The sequence below is a fragment of the Urocitellus parryii genome, chromosome 3 (assembly GCF_045843805.1).
Source record: "Urocitellus parryii isolate mUroPar1 chromosome 3, mUroPar1.hap1, whole genome shotgun sequence".
NCBI lineage: Eukaryota > Metazoa > Chordata > Mammalia > Rodentia > Sciuridae > Urocitellus > Urocitellus parryii.
Window position 1 is genome coordinate 93,733,904 of NC_135533.1, and position 20,124 is coordinate 93,754,027.

The 20,124-nt window shown below is 41.9% G+C and overlaps 1 protein-coding gene across 1 annotated transcript in view; it reads right to left on the bottom strand.

The window, feature by feature from the left end:
• The window catches only part of Elmo1 (engulfment and cell motility 1), a 559,102-nt gene that overhangs the window by 249,811 nt on the left and 289,167 nt on the right, over positions 1 to 20,124 (bottom strand). The gene's annotated exons all lie outside the window — the stretch shown is intronic.

Consider the following 20,124-nt stretch of genomic DNA (forward strand, 5'->3'; position numbering starts at 1 on the left):
TAAGATTGTCAGGGCCAGGGCAAAAAAAGCACATAATAGTGAGTATGCAGGATCCTGAATTCTCAAGTTTTCCAAATCTCCCACAACAACTCTCTCTCATTTAATCAGGAAATATTTTGCATCTTGGTTTCCATTTGCACAGAGGTATCTATGGGGAATTTTTCAAAACAGTGCAATGAAGATTTTTTTCACTTGAGACAAAACTACAGTCCAGGCATTCCAATCTTAGCTTCCCTTTCTTGGGAACAGCAAAAATCTTCTGTGGCTTCAATTCCTGTGTTTCAATTATACATTTCCTGTGGAAGTTTCTGTGTTCTTGCAAGATCTCACCCCTGGCATTTGTTGACTGAACCACTTCTGTGGGACATGTGACACAAAAGGGACCAAACAGAGTCCCTCCCTGAGCCATCTCCTAAAAGGGGAAAAACTGGTCTACCTATGCTGATGGCGGTCAGGTCAGAAGTTACCCAGATGTTGGCCTGCAAAAAAATGAAAAAGAAGCCCAAGTGCAAAGAAAAACAGATGAGAATAGTATTTGTGTCACGGGATCCACTTATTCCTGTGGCAGAGATACTTCTCTGGCCTCAGGGTTTGTTTACTTGGTTCTTCCTCTGAAAATCCTTTATTTCATCTAAGAAATTCTCCCCTTTCCTTAAGCACCTCAATATGTTCCCATCACTTAAATTTAAGGGAAATATTCTACACATAGATTAAATAAGATCAGAACAGAGCAACAAAACACTCAGGTAACTAAACTTCTAATTCATATGTCACAAAAGGAAAAATTCCCAAGAAGGCTAGTTATTTCTCTGTCTTATACGCCATTTGTTCATGTCTAAAGTTGTTCCTGAAACTCTTCTGCAGTAAGCAAGAGTGGCCTGGTACCTTCAAAGTGAGGCTCTGCAGAGACTGACTGCCCCTTTGTTTCCCCTTTGCTCTGTTGTGGACATAATTTTAGTGTCCCCTAAGGATTCATGTGTTGAAATCTCATCCCCACTATGAGGAATTAAGAGAGGGAAACTTAATCTGACCATGATGTTTAGAGATGGACCTTTGGGAGGTCATTCAGATTAGATAAGGTCATTAGGGTAGAGCCCCATGACTGAATACTGGTAGCTTTATAAGAAAAGGGAAGAAGACACAAATGTATGCTCCTTTTCTCTTGCCATGTGATATGCTATACCACCTCAGAACTCTGACAGCAGGAAGACCATCACCAAATGTAGGTTCTTAATCTGAAACCTCTAGAACTGTGAGCAAAATAAATCTTTTTTATTGTACAAAGTTATCCAGCATCAGGTATTTCACTATAGTAACACAAAACAAACTGACACCTATCTAGATTCTGGGTAGCAAAGTGGTGGGGATGGTATTTGATCAACTTAATCAACTATACACGTGTGTGTGTGTGTGTGTGTGTGTGTGCATGCACACTCACACACACACAGTTTTTTTCAGAGCTGAGAATAGAACCAGGGCTTCACACACACTTGGCAAATGTTCTACCACTGAGGCAACATCCCCAGCCCTTAATCAACAATATTAATCAAGTACCTCTTATCTACCAGGAAGATAGCTGGGCCTCATCATATGAGGAACCAGGTAAATAAAATTCCTGACCTCTGAGTATTCATTACAATTAAAGTGAGACAGATTAAAAACAAAAGAGGTAGCTACAGGTCATCACAGGGGCTAATGAAAATAAAATAACATAATTTTTAAAAAAAAAAAAACTTATGATAAAAAGTGACAGGGAAATCTTCAGGGAGAGAGTTTAGATGACATGATCAAAGGAGGTTCTCTGACTATTGAGAATCAAAAGATGAGAAAAGGAGCTTTGCTATGTCAAGGTCTGTAAGAAAGAAAACACTGCATATAGAAGGATCAAGGTCAGTGTTGCCTGAGGGAAGCTGGGTGCATTTCAGGCAGCCCAGCACACTGCCTGATCTACAGCATAGAGGAACTTGACCTGGTGTGGGGCAACTTCCAGGACCTGGAGGGACCAGTCTGGAGCAGAGTGAGTAGGGAAGCCCAGATGGTAGGGGAGAGACCCAGAGGGAGCAAGGAAGGCAAGGAGGGGAAGGCCCTTAAGAAAGAGAGATCAGAAGAAGACAACTTGGAGGAAGGGAAGAAGAAAGCCAGCCGAGGGGGTGGGTGTGAAGGAAAAGTAAGCACAAGAGCTGTTTTATTGAGGCAGGCAGGGTAATTACAAAGAGGAGTGATAAGGACAGCTCATTAGAGGGTTGAGTTATTTAAAACTAAAGGAGTGGGAATTTAATAAAAATGTGCTCCAATTATTTTCTGTATAAACACCATAACAATCACACACACACACACACACACACACACACACACACACACACACAATTACATGCATTGGCAGTACTCTAATGACAAAGTGAACTGTTTCCATCTATGGATGTTCCTTGCCACTTGACACTTCTACCTGACCCTACGGATCACATTCACAGCTGGCATGCTGGATCTTGACTTAACGTGATGTATCACCAGCAGTTTTCACAGCCTTCGTGATCATCCAAGGAGCTGATGAACTGTGCCATTTCGTGGGACTTTTCAACCATTTGTAACGTACGTACGCTCACATGAATAATTATACATGGAATATCATCATGAACACAGCCTTCACTCTCCCTGAGAGGGATGATGAAAAATGCTTCCTTACAATCTCTCTAGGCAGGTAGCACATGTTATGGGCTGGTTTTTCTTGAAGAAAGCAGAAGGGGAACTCCAACTACACCCTTTTTCCTAGCAGGCAGTGAAGGGCCATGGCTGGAGTCCCGGAAAGCCTCATCTCCCTCTGCCTGGTCTGCCACAAAGAATCTCCTTAGACCCAAGTCTGAATCACCCTCTTTCTCTTAAGGGAATCCTTCCTGGTTCTCACCAGGGATTTCAGTTCAGGGAAAGCAGGACGGGAGAACAACTAAGTCCCCATCAACCAGGGAATCCTATATCTCTTTTAAAAATCCTATGTTGGAGACATCCAGATCAGGAAGCAAATCTGAAACTCCTGATGATGGGAAGACGAATGGGGGCAGGGGAGGGGAGCAGGACAGGGAGAAGACAGGCATAAAGACAAGACAGGAGACAGGTAGTTTTCAGCTGGCTCTGGGATCCCAGCTCCCAGGGAGCACATTCCCTTGTATTTCACATTAACATTCTATTAACATTTCATGAGCGCATCAATATTTAATGAGGATGTGATCCGCATACACTGTAGGTAGAATTACTGCAGCCAATAAATGTTCGGAAAACATTTCCAAGGCACAGTTTATTAGCAGGCACTAAATTAAGTGGTAATTTAAGTAATCAATATGTAAATCCGCTTGAAGAAGCCCTTCTCTTTACTTTTTAATGCACTGTCCATCTTCTCATATTTACCCACCCAAAGAAAAAATAAACCCTCCTTTCTGACTGATTTCTATAGTAAAAAAAAAAAAAAAAAAAGAAAAAAACCCAGATATTTAAAGTTGCTTGAATAAGCTTTAAGATCGAAATTCTTACAAGAATACCTTAGAAAAGACTATGGTTATGTCTCTTACCAATTAGATATTACTATAGTGAGAAGTCATTCTTAAAATAGATAGTAGATTTTATTTTTTTTAAACACACTGATACATCTATATGTACCTTCAATATTCTGGTATTAACCAATGTCCACTTGAGATGTTTAGAAAAGTTCCCTTGGAAATATCAAGGCATATTTTGTACCCTTATTTCCCCCTTAGTCTTCACTTTAAGAGCAAATATTCTGGAACAGAACCCACAAAGAATGAAATACTAAAACCTGCTATTGTCACTCAGCATTTACCAAAAGAAGTCGTAACTCTCTGCATGCTCTGTCAAATAGACAAACATCTGTCCTCGGGCCCCCTGTCAACCTCACAATACTGTACGATGTTGTGTATTTTATAAGATGCTTCATACAGTGTATTTATACATTCTCTACCAACTTTTCATTACCAAATCTCTTCCTTCCTCTTAATCGTTTACAAATTGGCTTCACATAAGTACTTCTGTGAAACTCAATGCATTTCGTGCCTAAGGAGGCTGAGGGAACTTTCCTTAATTTCCTCTGTCTTGAAATTAAAAGGAGTAGCTGAGTTCCAGCTCCTCCTAGACAGAACTATAAGGTTCTCTTTCATCTCATTTACCCCCTAAAGATCAGTGACCAAAGAGGCTGAGGAGTATCCCCTCAGATTTTATAGCCATAAATACATAGAATGCTGTGTATTTCTTCTGGTCTTTCTTCCACTATGCAGTTCAGGAACCCTTGGGCTTGGCTTGACCATTCAGTGCCGAGGAGAAAGCCAGCCAGCCCTCCTCTGGCTGCAAGGGCCACCCTCACACTCTTATTTTGTTTCCAGCATTAACCTGCTGATGTATACCCTGTTGGCTGTGCCTCACCCACTTCCTACTGCTTGGTGGAAGCTGTCTCCACCAGGGCAAACCCAATCCATTCTGTGGCCCAAAGCCATCTCTAGAGGACACCGTCGAAGGCGTCCTGTCATCTACAGGCTTCCCTCCCTTGCTGAACCTTCATGATCTTTTGACTTTAACCTGCATTCAGTACGTGTGTCCTCCTCACAGGCCCCTGGGATCTGTGTGAGAAGTCATGTGGTGTCCTCTCCAAAGAGAAGGGATTGTAGGTATTGCCCAGTTCTGATCCCAAGACTGAATAGTGTGGAGAGCTGGGCAAAGTTGCCACTAACTCATGGAGGTTTAAGCAAGGCAATGCATCTCTGTGAGCCATGCAGACATACATAAAACAGAATTTGTGGGACTGCTGTGCCTGTCGAGCTACACATGGAGGCAAAGTGCCCAAAACAAACTCATGGAACTCGTGAGAATGTATAATTCTGCCACAAAGAATCTCATTAGACCTATGTCTGAATCACCCTCTTTCCCTGAACAGAATTATATTCATGATGATATTCAATGTATAACTCATTGCCCTCCCCCTTCGATTCCCACGTGGCCCTTGGCCAGCATTTCACACAATACACCAGCAACTAAACCAAAATCATGAATGCTATGAGGTTGGCTGTCTGATGATGGGCCTCTCAGGACATATGAAAGTAAGCCAGACACCTTCTCATCACTTGAGCATAAGCCAAAAATTGGTGTCCTCACCTACTAATGTTGAAAGTGCCTGACAGGTAGTACCCTGCAGCTGCATTCAAACAGAAACCTCCACAGGAACACAAGGTGCTGCCAGCAGAGAGAATAAGCAAAAACCCCAAAGAACAAGTCACTCCATGGCATGATGCTTCCACAGGGAAGTCCTAATCCTGAGCAGTTCCAACCAACATCTGTCCTCAGACCCCCTGGCAACCTCACAATACCATAAAAACCTTCTCCTGCCCTCAGTTAAGGGAAATGACCACTTTGACACATTTTAAGCAAACAAATAAACTTAAGAGATAAAACTAAATTTTTAGCCAGGAGAGCCCCCCCCCCATACCCTGACGAAGAAGTCACTTTACATTAGTAACAGAGATGCCCAGAATGAAGCTTCTACCCCTACCTCACCCCCCACCAAACCCAGACCTCTCCCAAGTCAAAGAGTAACCCGGCTTTATTTCTTTTTACAGAAGCTTGGGAGCCACGAAGGAGTCACTTCTCCTCCATTCTCCCTTGGCACCAATGCTCATGGCGACTGGTCCCCAGAAAGTCAGAGACGAGCACTGGGAAGAACACTAAGTGGCCTCGAGAGGGCTGCACACAAGGTTAATTGTGATCATGAATTGTAAGCAAGTCCAGGGAATTAAACAAACATGCCAGAGTCCTAATAGGATGATTTCAAATGGGCAAAGAAAGAACATTAAAATTATAGTAAGTCTGCAGAGCAGAAAAACAAAACAGAACAAATTAGAAGAATAGGCTGCTAGTCCAGATCAGCACGAAAGGAAGTGAGGCTCCAAGGAAAATAATCCTAAAAGAAAAAAAACTTTAAGGGTGCAGATAAGATGACAGCAAAAGATAAACAGCAGCTGATATTTGTAGATGTCGTTTATCCCCCAGACCTGTTCTAAGAGCTTTGCATTGATTGTCTCATTTCACACAATGCACACACACACACACACACACACACACTAACAGCAGAAATGCTACACCATTCCACTTTACAGACAGAGAATCAGGCAAAGAGATGTTGAGTAACTTGTTAAAGGTCACACCGCACAGAAATAAAAAAGACCCATTCCAGGAACTTAGGTGGCTGACTCCAGAACCCACATTCATGGTTACTAACTCTTGCTGAAAAAAAAAAAAAAAAAAGAAAAAGAAAAGGTAAATAGTAATGAAGGTTTGATGAGGAAAGGGCTTAACATGAAACAGATAGCACTGTGATTCTGGACAGAAACAAACCTCCTGTATCTACTTCTAACCAAGTCTATTTCTTGGTGACTGTGCACATTGCTTAACCTCAGTTTTCTGTGTAAAAAAAAATGGAGGCAGGAATTCTACCACAAAGGGTTATAAACTAAACCCTTTTCAGTCTTATAAATTTTTTTAATCTTATAAAGGGTTATAAGACTAAATGAAAACACAGTTCGTGCCCCAAACACAGCAAATATTGGACAATGATGATGGTTGATACCAATAGTATTCTAACAATGCCGTGAACTGTTGTGCTTGGGCATTATCATTTGCATATCTGAAATATTCTTAGAGCAGCTAGGGTAAAGCTATTGGGAAAAATGCAGAGGAAAGCAAAACACAACTTCTACAGATTAGTAACTGCTCTTTGGCAAAGTGAGGACTTGAGTGGAATAAACATTATTTCTGACTTAGATGGGTCCCCTGAAGTTCTTGCAGCACTTCTTTGTGATAGTGGTTCTGACTTTAGTGTGCATCAGAATTCTCTGGAGGGCTTATCAAATGCAGACCTCTGGACAGTTCCTGTGAGGGTAATTTAGTTGCTCTAGCGTGGAACCCAAGAAAATAAGCAAGTCAGTAAGCCAAACCCCAAATACTTCTGAGCTATTGCAGGGGATTGAGGATGAGAATATTGCAAAAGAATCGAAGAGAATATTTAAAGGTTATTTTTAGCAACATCCTTCACCTTCCCTGAATCTTAATTGGCCATTATGATGATGAGCTGTAATGGGCTTTCAGAAGGTCGAAAACAACTGTGTTAGGGGTGTCAGTGTAACTGACCACCAAGGAAAAGAACACCCAGAGCAAGGTGTGCAAAACCTTCAGGAGCTGTTTCCAAGGGCCAAAGAACAATGCATTCCAGGAAGAGGAGGGGAAAAAATTCAGAGGTCAAATTGGTGAAAATACAAAAGTGGAAAATGCACACAGGGAACTGAGATAAATAACAATCTGGACAAATGAGAGGAATGGAATAAAACCCAGCTAATGAGGTGAAATGCTTCTAGAATAAAATTAGGCAATTGCACATACAGAGGCATAATAAAGGACATAAATATAAAATGGCAAGGAATTGACTGGGTAATGGTGTAGTAATTAAAGCCTGGAGGTTCATAATAGACCTCGAATTGAACATTAATCAACCAAAAAGAAATGCTCCCCGCACTTTGATATACAGCAACAAAAGCCAGACTTGTGAAACACACCTAGCAATCAGAGCCAGGCTCTGCTGAAAGGCCCTCCCTTTGAATATTCAAGTGAGTGGAACAGAAGGTATTAAATCACAGCAAGAACAACTTGTGTTTATATGTGCACAGTGACTCAATATCACCGAGGGAGGCCCAGGAACCAGCTCTGTTGACCACTCCAAGGCCAGCAGGTCCCTATTCCTCAGCAGACACCTCCACGGAAGAAGCTGGGCTGGCATATCTCCTCTCCCAGGCCTGCACAGTGTTCCTGGATCCAAGGATGGCTGCAGGGGTGGAGGGCATCTTCAGGCACCATCACAGGTTTGTTTATTTAAAGAAGTGGTTCTCTAAACTGAATATGCATTAGAATCCTCTAGAAACATATTAACATACAGATTGCTGGGCCCCACCCCCAGAATTGTGTTTCATTCTGTGATGGAACCAAGAATCTGTGTTTCCCAGGTCATGTGGAGGCTGCTAGTTTGGGACTATACTTCAGGAACCACTGATTTAAAGGCACTTCACATTGGGCTGAGGATGGGGCTCAGTGGCTGAGCCCTTGCTTAGCATGCATGAAGTCTTGGGTTTGATCCCCAGCACCGCAAAAACATTAATTTAAAAAGGTATTTCACATCGATCCTCCCAGCTTCCATCATTAGCAAACCTCTGGTTTCTAAAGACATGCAAAGAAATGAGAGTCGATGGAAAAAGCAATAAATCTGGTAATTGTTTTTTTGTCTGTGACTAATAAAAAATATTGGTAAGTTAAAAGCCCTAGAGGGAGAATGCAGATAGTTGGTTGCCAGAGGCTGGGGAGAAGGGAACTAGGAAGCAAATTGCTTATTGTACACCATGTTTTGTGTTTTTTTTGGGGGGGGGAGGGGGGAGCAATGTAAATGTCTTGGAAGTAGATTGAGGTGATACATGGATAACATTGTGAATGTCTAAGTGCTACTGACTAGTTCATTTTAAAAGGGTTACTTTTATGGTATGTGAATTTCAAAAATTCTTTTAAAAAGTCTAACTATAGATAAAACGATTACCATGTGTAAACTCTCATTTGTTCCTCCCCAGCCGCTGAAACAGGATTACATTTCACAGATGAGGAAATCAAGACCCTGGAGCTTAAGTAAATTGGCTGTGGTTTAGAATTGACCAGATAGGATCACTATAGGTGATGGTTTAGAAATGGCCCAGTCAATTTCTTGCCATTTTATATTTATGTCCTTTATCATGTCCCATAGGAGGCCCAAGGACAGGGCACAGGATGTAATGGTGAAGCCTCACCGAATCATATGAAATCTCCTGATGGAAAACAATTCCAAAGTACTCTGCTTAAATGCAAACCAAATGCACTTCTTTGCCGTTGTTTCTGGAAACTCACATTTTAAATTACCGTACAGACATTATCTATCAAACTTTAAGGTATTCACGTATCACTGGGGGAGCTTGTTAAAACGCAGCTTCTGATTCAGCAGTGTGAGGTGGGGGTCTGAGGTCCACCTCTCTAACAACCTCCCAGATGATGCTGTTGCTGCAAGCCCAAGGTCCACGTTTTGAAAAACAGAGCACTGCTTCCTCAAATTTCTCAGCTGAATTCTAGATCTCCACTTCCACCTCCCCAAATCCCTACAATACTTCCCTCTTTCATTGGTTCATTTGCTGGAAAGATATCTTAAGCATTTATTATTGTGGGGCAACTTGCTAGGTGCTGTGTAAAAAAGCATGAATGAGGTACTAAGCAACTCAGTGAGACCCTGTCTCTAAATAAAACACAAAATAGGACTGGGAATATGGCTCAGTGATTGAGTGCCCCTGAGTTCATTTCCCAGTACAAAAAAAAAAAAAGTATGCATGAACTAAATAACGACTTGAGGGATTTATAGTCTATTTGGAAGATAGGGATTTATAATCTATTTGGAAGATAAAAGGGGATGGGCTCTGTGGGGCAGGCAGACTTTCACATCCTAGCCACCTCTTTGAGGTGCTTCTATAATGTTTGCATTGTTTACAGGAAAGCATCAGGGATGTAGATGGGGTGAAGTGGACAAGGTGGGGGAGCCTTGTGGAGAAGGTGAGCTCTCAGTCCCATCTTGAAGGAGAAGACATGGATGCCAGCCTCTCTCTCCAGAGGCATCTTTTTAACATTTCAAACCACAGTGAGTGATGGAAGGCAATAAAGATTAATTACAACTGGGAAATGGATGCTGAATGAAGGCAAAGAAGCCCCTCTGCATCTTGGGCAATATTAGCAATAAATCTCAAGATCACAGGGCTCAACATTCATTACTGAATACAAATGCTTACCATCTCCTTCACCAGAATGCAAAGACACCAAGACGCTGGGCTTTGCCTGACAGTCACCGTTGGATGAAAAATTAAGCCTGACATTTCTCAAGCCTGGTTTCCTACTGAGAAATTGTCACCACTGTGTCAACAGTTATGGAAGTCTCAAAATAAAGTTACCTTGCACATATATTGTCTGAAACACATTTGGATGTAACTTTCGATACTAAACAAACACCTTCCAGGAGAGCCAGTGGCAAAGTGGATTCCTCTAAGTCAGCTCCCCTCCCCCATCCCTTTCTCACTTAGCTCATAAGAGTTAGAAATTCACAGTGTAGGGAATGGATCGGAGGAGATGGAAAGGTGAATAGAGACAACTCCTTCCCATCATTCTCTTCTGACAAATAATAAGCCAGCCATTTCAGAAACGTATTTTCCAAAGGGAAATGTTACTTCTGTTGTGACATATGAATTTAGCTACAATAGGAAAATTATTGACTGAAACCCAATTAAGAAATTAGGCCATAAGTTGTTTTATTTGAAGTTAAAGGCATGTGAAAAGAAAATTGCTTTTTTTTTTTTTACTTTTTTTTATTATTAAATCTAACTTTTTAAATGGAATTCATCTCACTAGGTCTCATTCTGCCTAAGAGTCCCAAATCTTGGCTACTTCTGCAAGAGGAAGGAGCCCAGCTGTGGGAGAGCCCTCCTACAGGAACAGGCCCAGATGTGGATCCCTCCTATGGAAACTGCATCTGTGACACCCCTCCCCACACTTCCCCTCTAACACCTGTCCCAATTTTTCTTCTCCTTTAGATTCTCCTCAAAATGTCACTTTCTCCAGTTAAATGCCTTACATAATCTCTTCCTTTAAAGGCCTGTGATTTTTTTTTTTTAATCTGTATCTTCCTTTCAGCAATTCTCCCTTTTGCCCCCAATTGGGGTGAAGTGTGTATGCCTTACCTTTCCTGACAGGGTCCAGCTATGGCTTCCTCACCTCTGAACCTCTCATACTGCAGCAGAGTGTGGCATACAGTAGGCACTTATGAACGAAATAGTTAGCAACAGCAAATGGTAAGCAGAGGACAGAGTTCTGGCCTCTGGTTGGGTGGGCTGAGCCCCACAGTGACTATGGAGACCTCCAGCTTCCCTGGTTCTCCTAGGAGAGTTTCCATGACTTATTCGTTCTTTATCTTCAGATGAAATTAAATCACAATATGGCAAAATCAACTTGCCATATCCTCTGTCACCCACAGTCCCATCTCAGACCAAGGGCTCAGGCAAGGTTTCTGGACCCTCCACCCTCGCTGGTCATCATGAGGCTGGCTTGGGGCCCAGCAGCTCCTCAGCAGTCAGTACATGGCATCTGCATACGCTTTCCAAGCTGTGGAGGAAAGTGCACTTGGAAACTGCCAGGGTGTCAACTTCACATGCCTGGTGCACCCCTGGGGACAATGTGGCTAGAGATGGAAGGGCACACTCACAAGTGGATTCTCTTCAGGCCAAAGCCCACATTTCAAAGGCCCATTTGTGCAAACTGTGTGCTCAACCTTCTTTGTGTATTGGGAAGAAATAAACATTTACAGAATGTTGGAATGTGTGAAAAATGTCCTTAGTTGTGTGTTTATGGAAAACACTTGGCAAGTATTTGCTATAAATGCTTCCTGTAGATGCTGTGAGTGAGAACAAGCAGGAATATATATGGGATGACAGACAGCCAATTCCCATGACAAAGGAAGGCCCCTACCACAGATGCCTGCTGCCTGACTCCACCTTCAGGTCATCCACAAAGGAGGCCCCAGGAATGCAGGTGGGTGGGTGGGGGAGGCAAAGAGCTGTGCACTCCACAAGGAGTACAGGGAGCAAAACCACTGAGTGTTTCCTAGGTGATAATGGCCCCCAGGATTCCCTCCCTCAGGCACAGTGGTTAGCATCTCTGATTCCAAGTGCCCTGTTCCAGATGGAAACATGCCCTGAACTCCCACTTCGTCTTCCTTGCCTGAAGCCTGGCCTCACTTGACTCAAGGATGCTTTCAGGTGAAAAGGGAACATTGGAAAACAAGAACATTTCCAAAACATTGGAAAACAAACTATTTATTGAGAACAGGATGAATAGGGACATTTCTTTTAATTCCTCTCTAAGACCTCTGAAGATAAGGACGGAGAGGGAAGAGGGTACCATATGCCAAAGCAATGAATGACTATGGTCTTCCTAGGGAGCAACCCAGAGCAGCTCAAAAAAGGCCCTCTGGAATGAAGCCAGCGTCCTTCTTTCTGCCACATGAGGGACACATTGCTACCACAGAGGGGCTGGCTATTTTGAGTTTCTCATTAGTCCACCTAATATACAGCACAAGGGTTGAAATATTAGGGAGAACAATCATCTACATGTTTATATACCCATGGACTACCTTTCTTCTTCATTTCAAAATTTTTTTTTAATTTGTTCTAATTAGTTATACATTATGGTAGAATTCATTTTGACACATTGAACACAAATGGAGCACAACATCTTCCTCTGGCTGTACATGGTAGTAAAATCACGTGCATATATAGAGTAAAAATGTCCTTCTCATTCCACCATCCTTCCCATCCCCACTGCCCTCTGCACAAAACTCTTTCTTTAAAAAAAAAAAAAAAAAACAAAAAAACGAGGAAAAAAGACACAAATCCAATGTGCTTAAGCTTGTCAAGGCAAAGAGGCCAGCTGCCTGGCTCTGCTCCTATTCACACAGGTGCCCACTTTGGCCTCTCCCTCACAGCCTCACCTTCAGCATGACCCCCCTCCCCTGCCTAAAGCCTAATATCCTTCCACAGCAATTTTTGTGCTGATTTACAAAGTTATTTCCTTTAACAACATTTCTAGAAATGGAAAGGTTAAGTTGAAAGGTTTCAGCATTTTCACCGCTGAAAATATGTAGATAAACCATCATCTAAGAAATGTGTGTCATTTCACGTTCCCCAAAGCAACATGGGAGAGTTTCCTATAAAAATCATTTCACTGGCTCATCTGGACTTAGGGCGGGTAAAGAAAATTCTGTGTGTCCCTGACACTGTCCTCAGGTGGAGAAAGAACAGCCAGCTGGCCCAAAGGCTCTCCTCATCAGCGCCATTGCTGCAGACCTCCTGTAGAGCCATTAACCTGATTCAGGTGCCCCCTTCCCCAGTGGTGGGGAGGATGGAGATTTACCTATCTGCAGGTGCCCACTGATGTCCTGAGAGAATTGGTAAGACAGAGAGTGTCCCTCATTTAACTCCATGACTGCTTGGCACTGTGAACGGGACACACGTGAGTAGGACTCACCTAATGAATGCAATCAGACCCTTGCAGTTAACTCCTCAAGTTCTCCAAAGTTGGCTTACTGCTGAGAGGAGCAAGCAAGACAATCCTTGAAAAGGTAGAGGCTCTTGAGGGATCTCCTAAGCCACATGTGAGAGCAAGCTAAGCAGAACTGCTTGACTTTCAAAAGGCCAACAAGCCTGGAATTGTTGGTAGCTTGACATCAGCCATGAGGGACTATTTATACGACAGTAACTGGCAAGCGCCCCATGATACAGGGAGAATATTTTTTTTAACTTATTTATTTTCACTCCCTTGAACTGGCCATGAAGTACTAAAACATTTCCACTAGAACCGCCTGGATCCAAAGTCCAAGTTTGCCATTTACTATTTATTGTAATAAGGAACAAGCTACTTAACCTCCCTGAACCCCTGGTACCCTCATCTGCAGAATGGGTACAATAACAGTGTCCACCCTGGAGAGTGACTGCGAAGTCAAGTAGGGAATACGTGCAAAATGTTCACAACGGTGCGGGGCACACATTCATCACTCAGTAAATTTTAGGGCTTTTTGTTTTGTTTCATTTGGGGGTATTCATTTATTTATTTACTTTGGGTTATTGCCATCTACAGACCCCCAAGCTACCAGATTATGAAGAGAATTGACACTTCTACCAAAATAATTAACTAAACTTTGTTCTTAGTTATTGGCTAAGGCTGAACTAATGTCTAGCCTTGTACCATGCACAAGTCCTCACAATTTTATTATAACCAAGGCATCGCATAAGGCTTAATACCACGTAGCTTCAACCTTGGACATCAGATGGTCCCACCAGCTCATCAAAAAAATTCTTTCCCAGTTAAGCTCTAGCTGTGATCCTTTGGCACTTTCACTTCGGACCGTTAAAGACATCACAGGGGAAGGAGGAAGGCAACACATTGTCCCTTTCATCACCTCAGGGATTCTATACAGCATATCCTTCATCATTCACTTAATGAATCCAATGATTCAATTAAATTAAATGATTCAATGATTGACAGTGAGGGCACAGGGCAAAAGAGACAGTCCCTGCTTGAATGTTTCATGATTAAGGAAGATAAGGATTGGATAATAAAACATAATATCTAATTCCAAACTAATGCTCCTAAAGGTCGTAGCACAGAAACAAAAACGATAAAAGAGGAGCCTGAAGAATGAGGAATGGAATATAAATGGACATGATGGTGGCTGGAGAAATGAGAGGCAAAGTCCCATGGCACGGGAGTATCACCATCTGAATGGTCATCCAGGCTGGCTTCACTGACCTTAGTAATCACACATTTTTAAAGAGATATAAACCACATATACAGGCATCGTGAATTCTCAAGTCCTCCAAGTGTCAAAATTCTTATTCTTAAATAGCATTTAATAAACTAGCCAAAGAGAAGTTGGCTGTTAGTGCTGTTATATCCATTATTAAAACTGTTTCCATTGCTTTATAAAATACAAGAAAACACTGTATATTATTTATGATTTATACTAAATTTTTGAATCTTGGGTTTTACGATTGCAGCGGAAAAGTTGATAACGTTAAGGTCAATGTAAAAATAAAAATTCCCTGACAATGTCAGACACTTCTGGGTGCATCAGGCATATCCCACAGTACCTACAGGGGAAGCTATTTTTAACGAATACAGTGGGATATTTGGGAACATCACCACCTCAATTTTATAATACCAATGCAAAATGCCTTCTGAGTTGGTAGGCAGACTGCTAATACGGGCCAACCTGTGGTCACCTAAATACGACTCAAAAGCGAAAGTCAGCAGTGATTCACCCAAGTATGAGCATCAGCGTATCTGGGGCAAGGCCATTTTGGGGCATCCCAATATAGCTTCTCATTCAGTTTCCATTCCACGGTGGCCAAAGCCAGAAGGGCAGCTGTAGCCAGGGAGGATAAGTGTGCTCCAGATAGAAATCCATTTCAATGGCTTCCTTTCTTGAGGTCAATCCTGCCAGGAGGCATAGCACCAGAACCTTCTGGCAGGGTCCAGTCACCCACTTGGTTCCAGCACTCATTTAACCAGTGTGTTCTAAGGGCCTTCCGTGTGTCCAGCACTGCTGTGGACAAAGGTATGCAGAAGTGACCCAACAGATGCTCCTTGCCCCTGTGAAGCTTCCAGGCTCTGAGGGGAGAGAAAGTGAAGGATCGAACCACACAGCTGCCTGGGGAATTGATCCACAGGAGAGAAAGCAAGTGAAATGTCCAGCAGCCACAGCACACCTGCTATGTTCAAGGTCAACAAGCAAGTGAGGGACTGAACTGTGGCCCCCACCCCTGAATTCCTAGGGATTTTTGCTAATCCTCAATATTCTAGCATGTTGCACTTGGAAATCAGACCTTTAAGGGAGGAATTAACCTAAAATGAAGCCATTTTATTGCTCAGCTTTAACTATCTTGTAAGTATTTTGTAGATGTTCTTTACCAAGGAAGTTCCCCCTCTTTAATTTTATTTTAATTAATAAAAGTTCCCTGAAACTTTTACTGTGGATTGGGTGTTGGATTTTCTCAAATGCTTTTTCTCTATCTATTGATATTATACCGTGAACCATTTCATGATACAATATCCATAGATAGGTGAGAGGTTAATTCAAGGGTGAGATGTGAGATGCTAATCCAAGATGACTGGCATTCATCTAAGGAGAGATACCTGGGACGTGAGTGCACAGAGGGAGAACCATGTGAAGAGGTAATCATTTCCAACCCAGGGGAGGGAACCTCAGGAGGAACCAACCAACCCTGCTGGCACCTTGATCTTGGACTTCCAGCCTCAGAACTAGGACTAAATAAGTGTCTGTTGTTTAAGAAACTCCAGCCTTGGTTACTGTGTCATGGAAGCTCTCGCTGACTAATGTAAGGAGGTTTCCGAGGCTGGAGTTGAGTGGGAGAAGAATAGAAGAATACAGATGAGAGGAAGAATAGTGTAGAGCCTTACAGGCCAAAGTGGGAGATGGGAGCCATGGGAGGACAGGGAGCAAGGCAGTGACACGATCCACCCCATTTCTGAAGAATCACCCTGGTGTCTTAACATGCTGTCTACTGGGTTAAGAGCAGGCAAGGAGAGGAAAGATGGGAGCAGGTAGAACAAATTAGGAGGTTATTTGAGAGAGATTTGATGGGCTGTATTGTTTATGTGGTGGTATAGGTAGAAAAAAGTGGAGCTATGGATAAGAAGGTAGGGTCACAGGACTTGCTTATAAAGGTTTGCTGGTAACTGGGTCTGAAGGGAATGAAGAGCAGAGATCTCAAAGCTACTGACTGGGAGGGTATCTATCAAGGTCACCTGTGTTCATTAACATGAAACATCCAAACAGAAACTCATGAGCAAGTCTAGCCATACCTAACCCTGCAGAAGGCACAGCCATCTCCACAAGAATATTAGTCGTACGTAACTGTTGAGTGAAAAAGACGAGTAATAATAGAAAAATACAAAATCAATAATATAAGCTTCCATCTCAGGAAAATAGAAAAATGAAGAATAAGTTAAATCCAAAGCAAGATGAATAAAGGAAGGAATAAAATCCAGAGTGCAAATCCATGAAATTCAAAGCTGGAAAATCATAGAGAAATATCAATGGAATTGAAAGCTAATTATTTGAAGAGATCAATAAAAGGGATAAACCTCTAGTCAGACTAACAAAGACAGAGAGAGGGAGGGAGGGAGGGAGAGAGAAAGACAATAACTACCATCAAAAATTCAAGAGAAGCCAGTATTACAGACCCTATGGACATGATAAAGGAATCTTATGAACAATTCTGTGCTCACAAAGGTGATAACAGATTAAATGGACTAATTCCTCAGATTATACAATATACCAAAACTCAGATAAGAAGATATACTCTGAATAGGTGACATCTATTGCAGGAACTAAATCAATAAATAATAATTTCCCAAAACTGAAAGCATTGAGCCCAGATGATTTATCTGGTAAATTCTACCAACAGTAAGGAATAAATGATACTGATTCTCTGCAATCTCTTCCAGAGGATAGACTAACTTGTTCTAGAAGGCCAGAATTGCCTTAAAAACAAAATCACAGATATTACAAGAAAGGAAAACTGCAGACTAACAGTTCTTTTGAATACAGATGTAAAAAATTCTCCACAAAATATTATCAAATATAATCCAACTATATATACAAGAATTGCACACCATGAAGAAATACAATTTATTCTAAATATGCAAGGCTCATTCAACATTTGAAACTTCAATTGATGTAATCCACTCTGTCAACAGGTTCATGATACCATATCAATAGATAAAGAAAAAGCATTTGAGAAAATCCAACACCCATCCACAATAAAAGTCTCAGGGAACTAAGAATTAAGAAGAGAACTTCCTTTGTAAAGAACGTCTGCAAAATACTAACAAGATAGTTAAAGCTGAGAAACTTGACTCTTTGTCCCTAAAGAATGGGATCAAGGCCCGAATGTTCCCTCTCATCACACCCTTCTTCAGAATCTTACTGATCCTTTTAAATAATGCAGTTCATTAGGGAGGGAGAATAAAAGGGGTATAAGGTGGGAAGGAAACATAAACCTGTCTTTGTTCACACAGGACATGACTGTCCATGTTGAAAATTCCAAAGTGAATACAAAGATTCCAGGAATTAATAAGCAATTATGGGAAGATTGTGGGCATGGGCTCCTCAGTACAACAAAGGTGCTATATGAAGACAAGATGTCAATAACAGGGGACACTGGGTGGGAGAAGGGGAACAAGGGATATAGGGGAACACTACACACTTTCTGCTTAACTATGCCATAAACCTAAAATTGTTCTAAAATGTTGCAAAGGCCAGAAGGCCTATAACATCTTCTAACTCTCGACAGAGGAGAGAGGATTCCCAGAAACCTATTCCTTTCAAAGGAATGGGCAGAGGTGAACTGCTGCTGTGTGAACCCCTGTGCTGAGACACCGCTCATCCATCAGTATAGAGGAGGAGGAAGCCACAGCACACCTCCGGCGTGCAGCCTGGAGATCTGCACTGCTAAGGTAGAAGAAGCACATCGAGGTGAAAGCTCAATCAGTTTACAGCAGAAAGGAGGCGGTCTGGCCTCCACACAGGGACTCAAAACAGATCTATCTGGCTAACACTGCCTGACATAAAAATGGGCAACATGAACTAAATTTGGAGAACCAGTTTGGAAAAATAAAGGGAAGATTTTAACTAGGTCTAAGAACATGAAACCATAATAGTTACTGTTGGCAGAAGGCCTGGCGGGTATTTAAGTGAAGGGGTCATTCACACATGAGCCTTCTGAGGTTTTTAACCTGATAATTCACCTTAGACTATTTGCATCAACTGCCTATAGTTCATTATATCACTGGATTTCAGGTTTTTTTTTTTTTTTTCCTCAACCAGTCCAACATCGTTCTGAAGTCTGTAGTCTTGCTTGTTGGGTTTTGTTTTTTGTTTTGTTTTGGTTACCCCCAGCCAATCCCACTGTATTTAAAGTGTAAATAATACTAAGATTTCTTTCAGAGAAAACTAAATGAAAAATTCTAAACCTGATGCCCAGCTTGGGTTCGTACCAAGAAAAACTAAACAGGGAACTATCAGGTTCGAGACCTGCTTCAGATTGCAGGTACTGAATCCAGTTCCAAGAGAAGGCAGGTGAGGAGGGCAGGTGGTGGGATTGCAGCCTGGAACCTGCAACAACACCCAGCACTCTGTTGATGTGTGCGGAGTCCGCCCTCCCTCCCTAGGATATGATGAGTTTTCTGAAATAACACCAAGCCCGTGTCTAACAGTGATCTCATCCTGAGGCCTGAAGCATTCCATTCAAATCGTTGGCTTTGGAAGTCAGAATTTGTGCCTTCCAGCTCAATTAGTAAATCTAATCACATATATTCACACTCTCAAGGGGTCTCGATTGTTTGGCAGTAACAGCTTGGTTATTCACAATCAACCAAATTAATGCTGCTATTTTTAAAACATGGGGGGGGGGACGTACATAAAAACAAGTCTCCAAGCTGTGGACCTTGGTCAAAGAAAGAATAAAAATAAAAGCCAAGAATACACTATTTAAATAAATTATTAGACAAAGAATCATTTTAAAAGTCTCAGCAAGGCTGTGTGGTAGGGTCCTTGTTATTCTAAACTGAATCTTTGCTCCACATCACCTAGAAGGAAAATGTCACTCAAATAAAAAAGGTTCCTTTACACCAAACTCTGTGTTTAACTGGCAACATATAATTTTATTAAAAAAAAATTAGGAGCAATTGCTGCCGAAGCTGTTTCAGGGACAAGGGGAGGGGAAGATCTGTCAGCACTATGGGAACAAAAAAAATGATGTGCCACCAAGCTTTATTCCCATCATTTGCTTCATAGTTAAGTTTAATTACACATTACACACTGTCCTGTAATTATGCCGCTTGGGAAACTGCCAATTTCCCCCTTGAAATGTTAAAAGTTCCTTAATTTACTTTGAAGACTCAGCATCGCCTCCACCAGCACCCTGTCTTGGTGCACATGGGCTCTTTGGTTCTGTTCTCTTGAGGCACCCTGGACAGTGAGGGACTCATAGGGTGGTCTGAAACCACAGGGCAGAGGGCTGATGGAGCTCAGAGCTCCCGGGACACTGGACCCCTGAATTTATAATAAGATCAGATGACTTTCTTTTTCTTTGAAATTTACAACAAGAGAAATCAAGAAATATGCTTTTTTCCTTTTCTTTTGTCTTGGGAGGTTGGAATGAAAGTCCTTTGTTCTTGGCAAGGGAATAAGCATCCAACACAAGATGAAGTATCCAGTCTCTGAGGTTTACAACCACGATGGAAATACAACAAATATACACATAAAACCCCCAACAGACTATACATCTATCCTGCTCCGTTTTATAGACTGGCAAAGGGAACTGTCTATCAAAACTGAGGACCTTCCATGAGCTGCCAATGTACTCAGGACTTCCCAAATGACTGCAGACCATT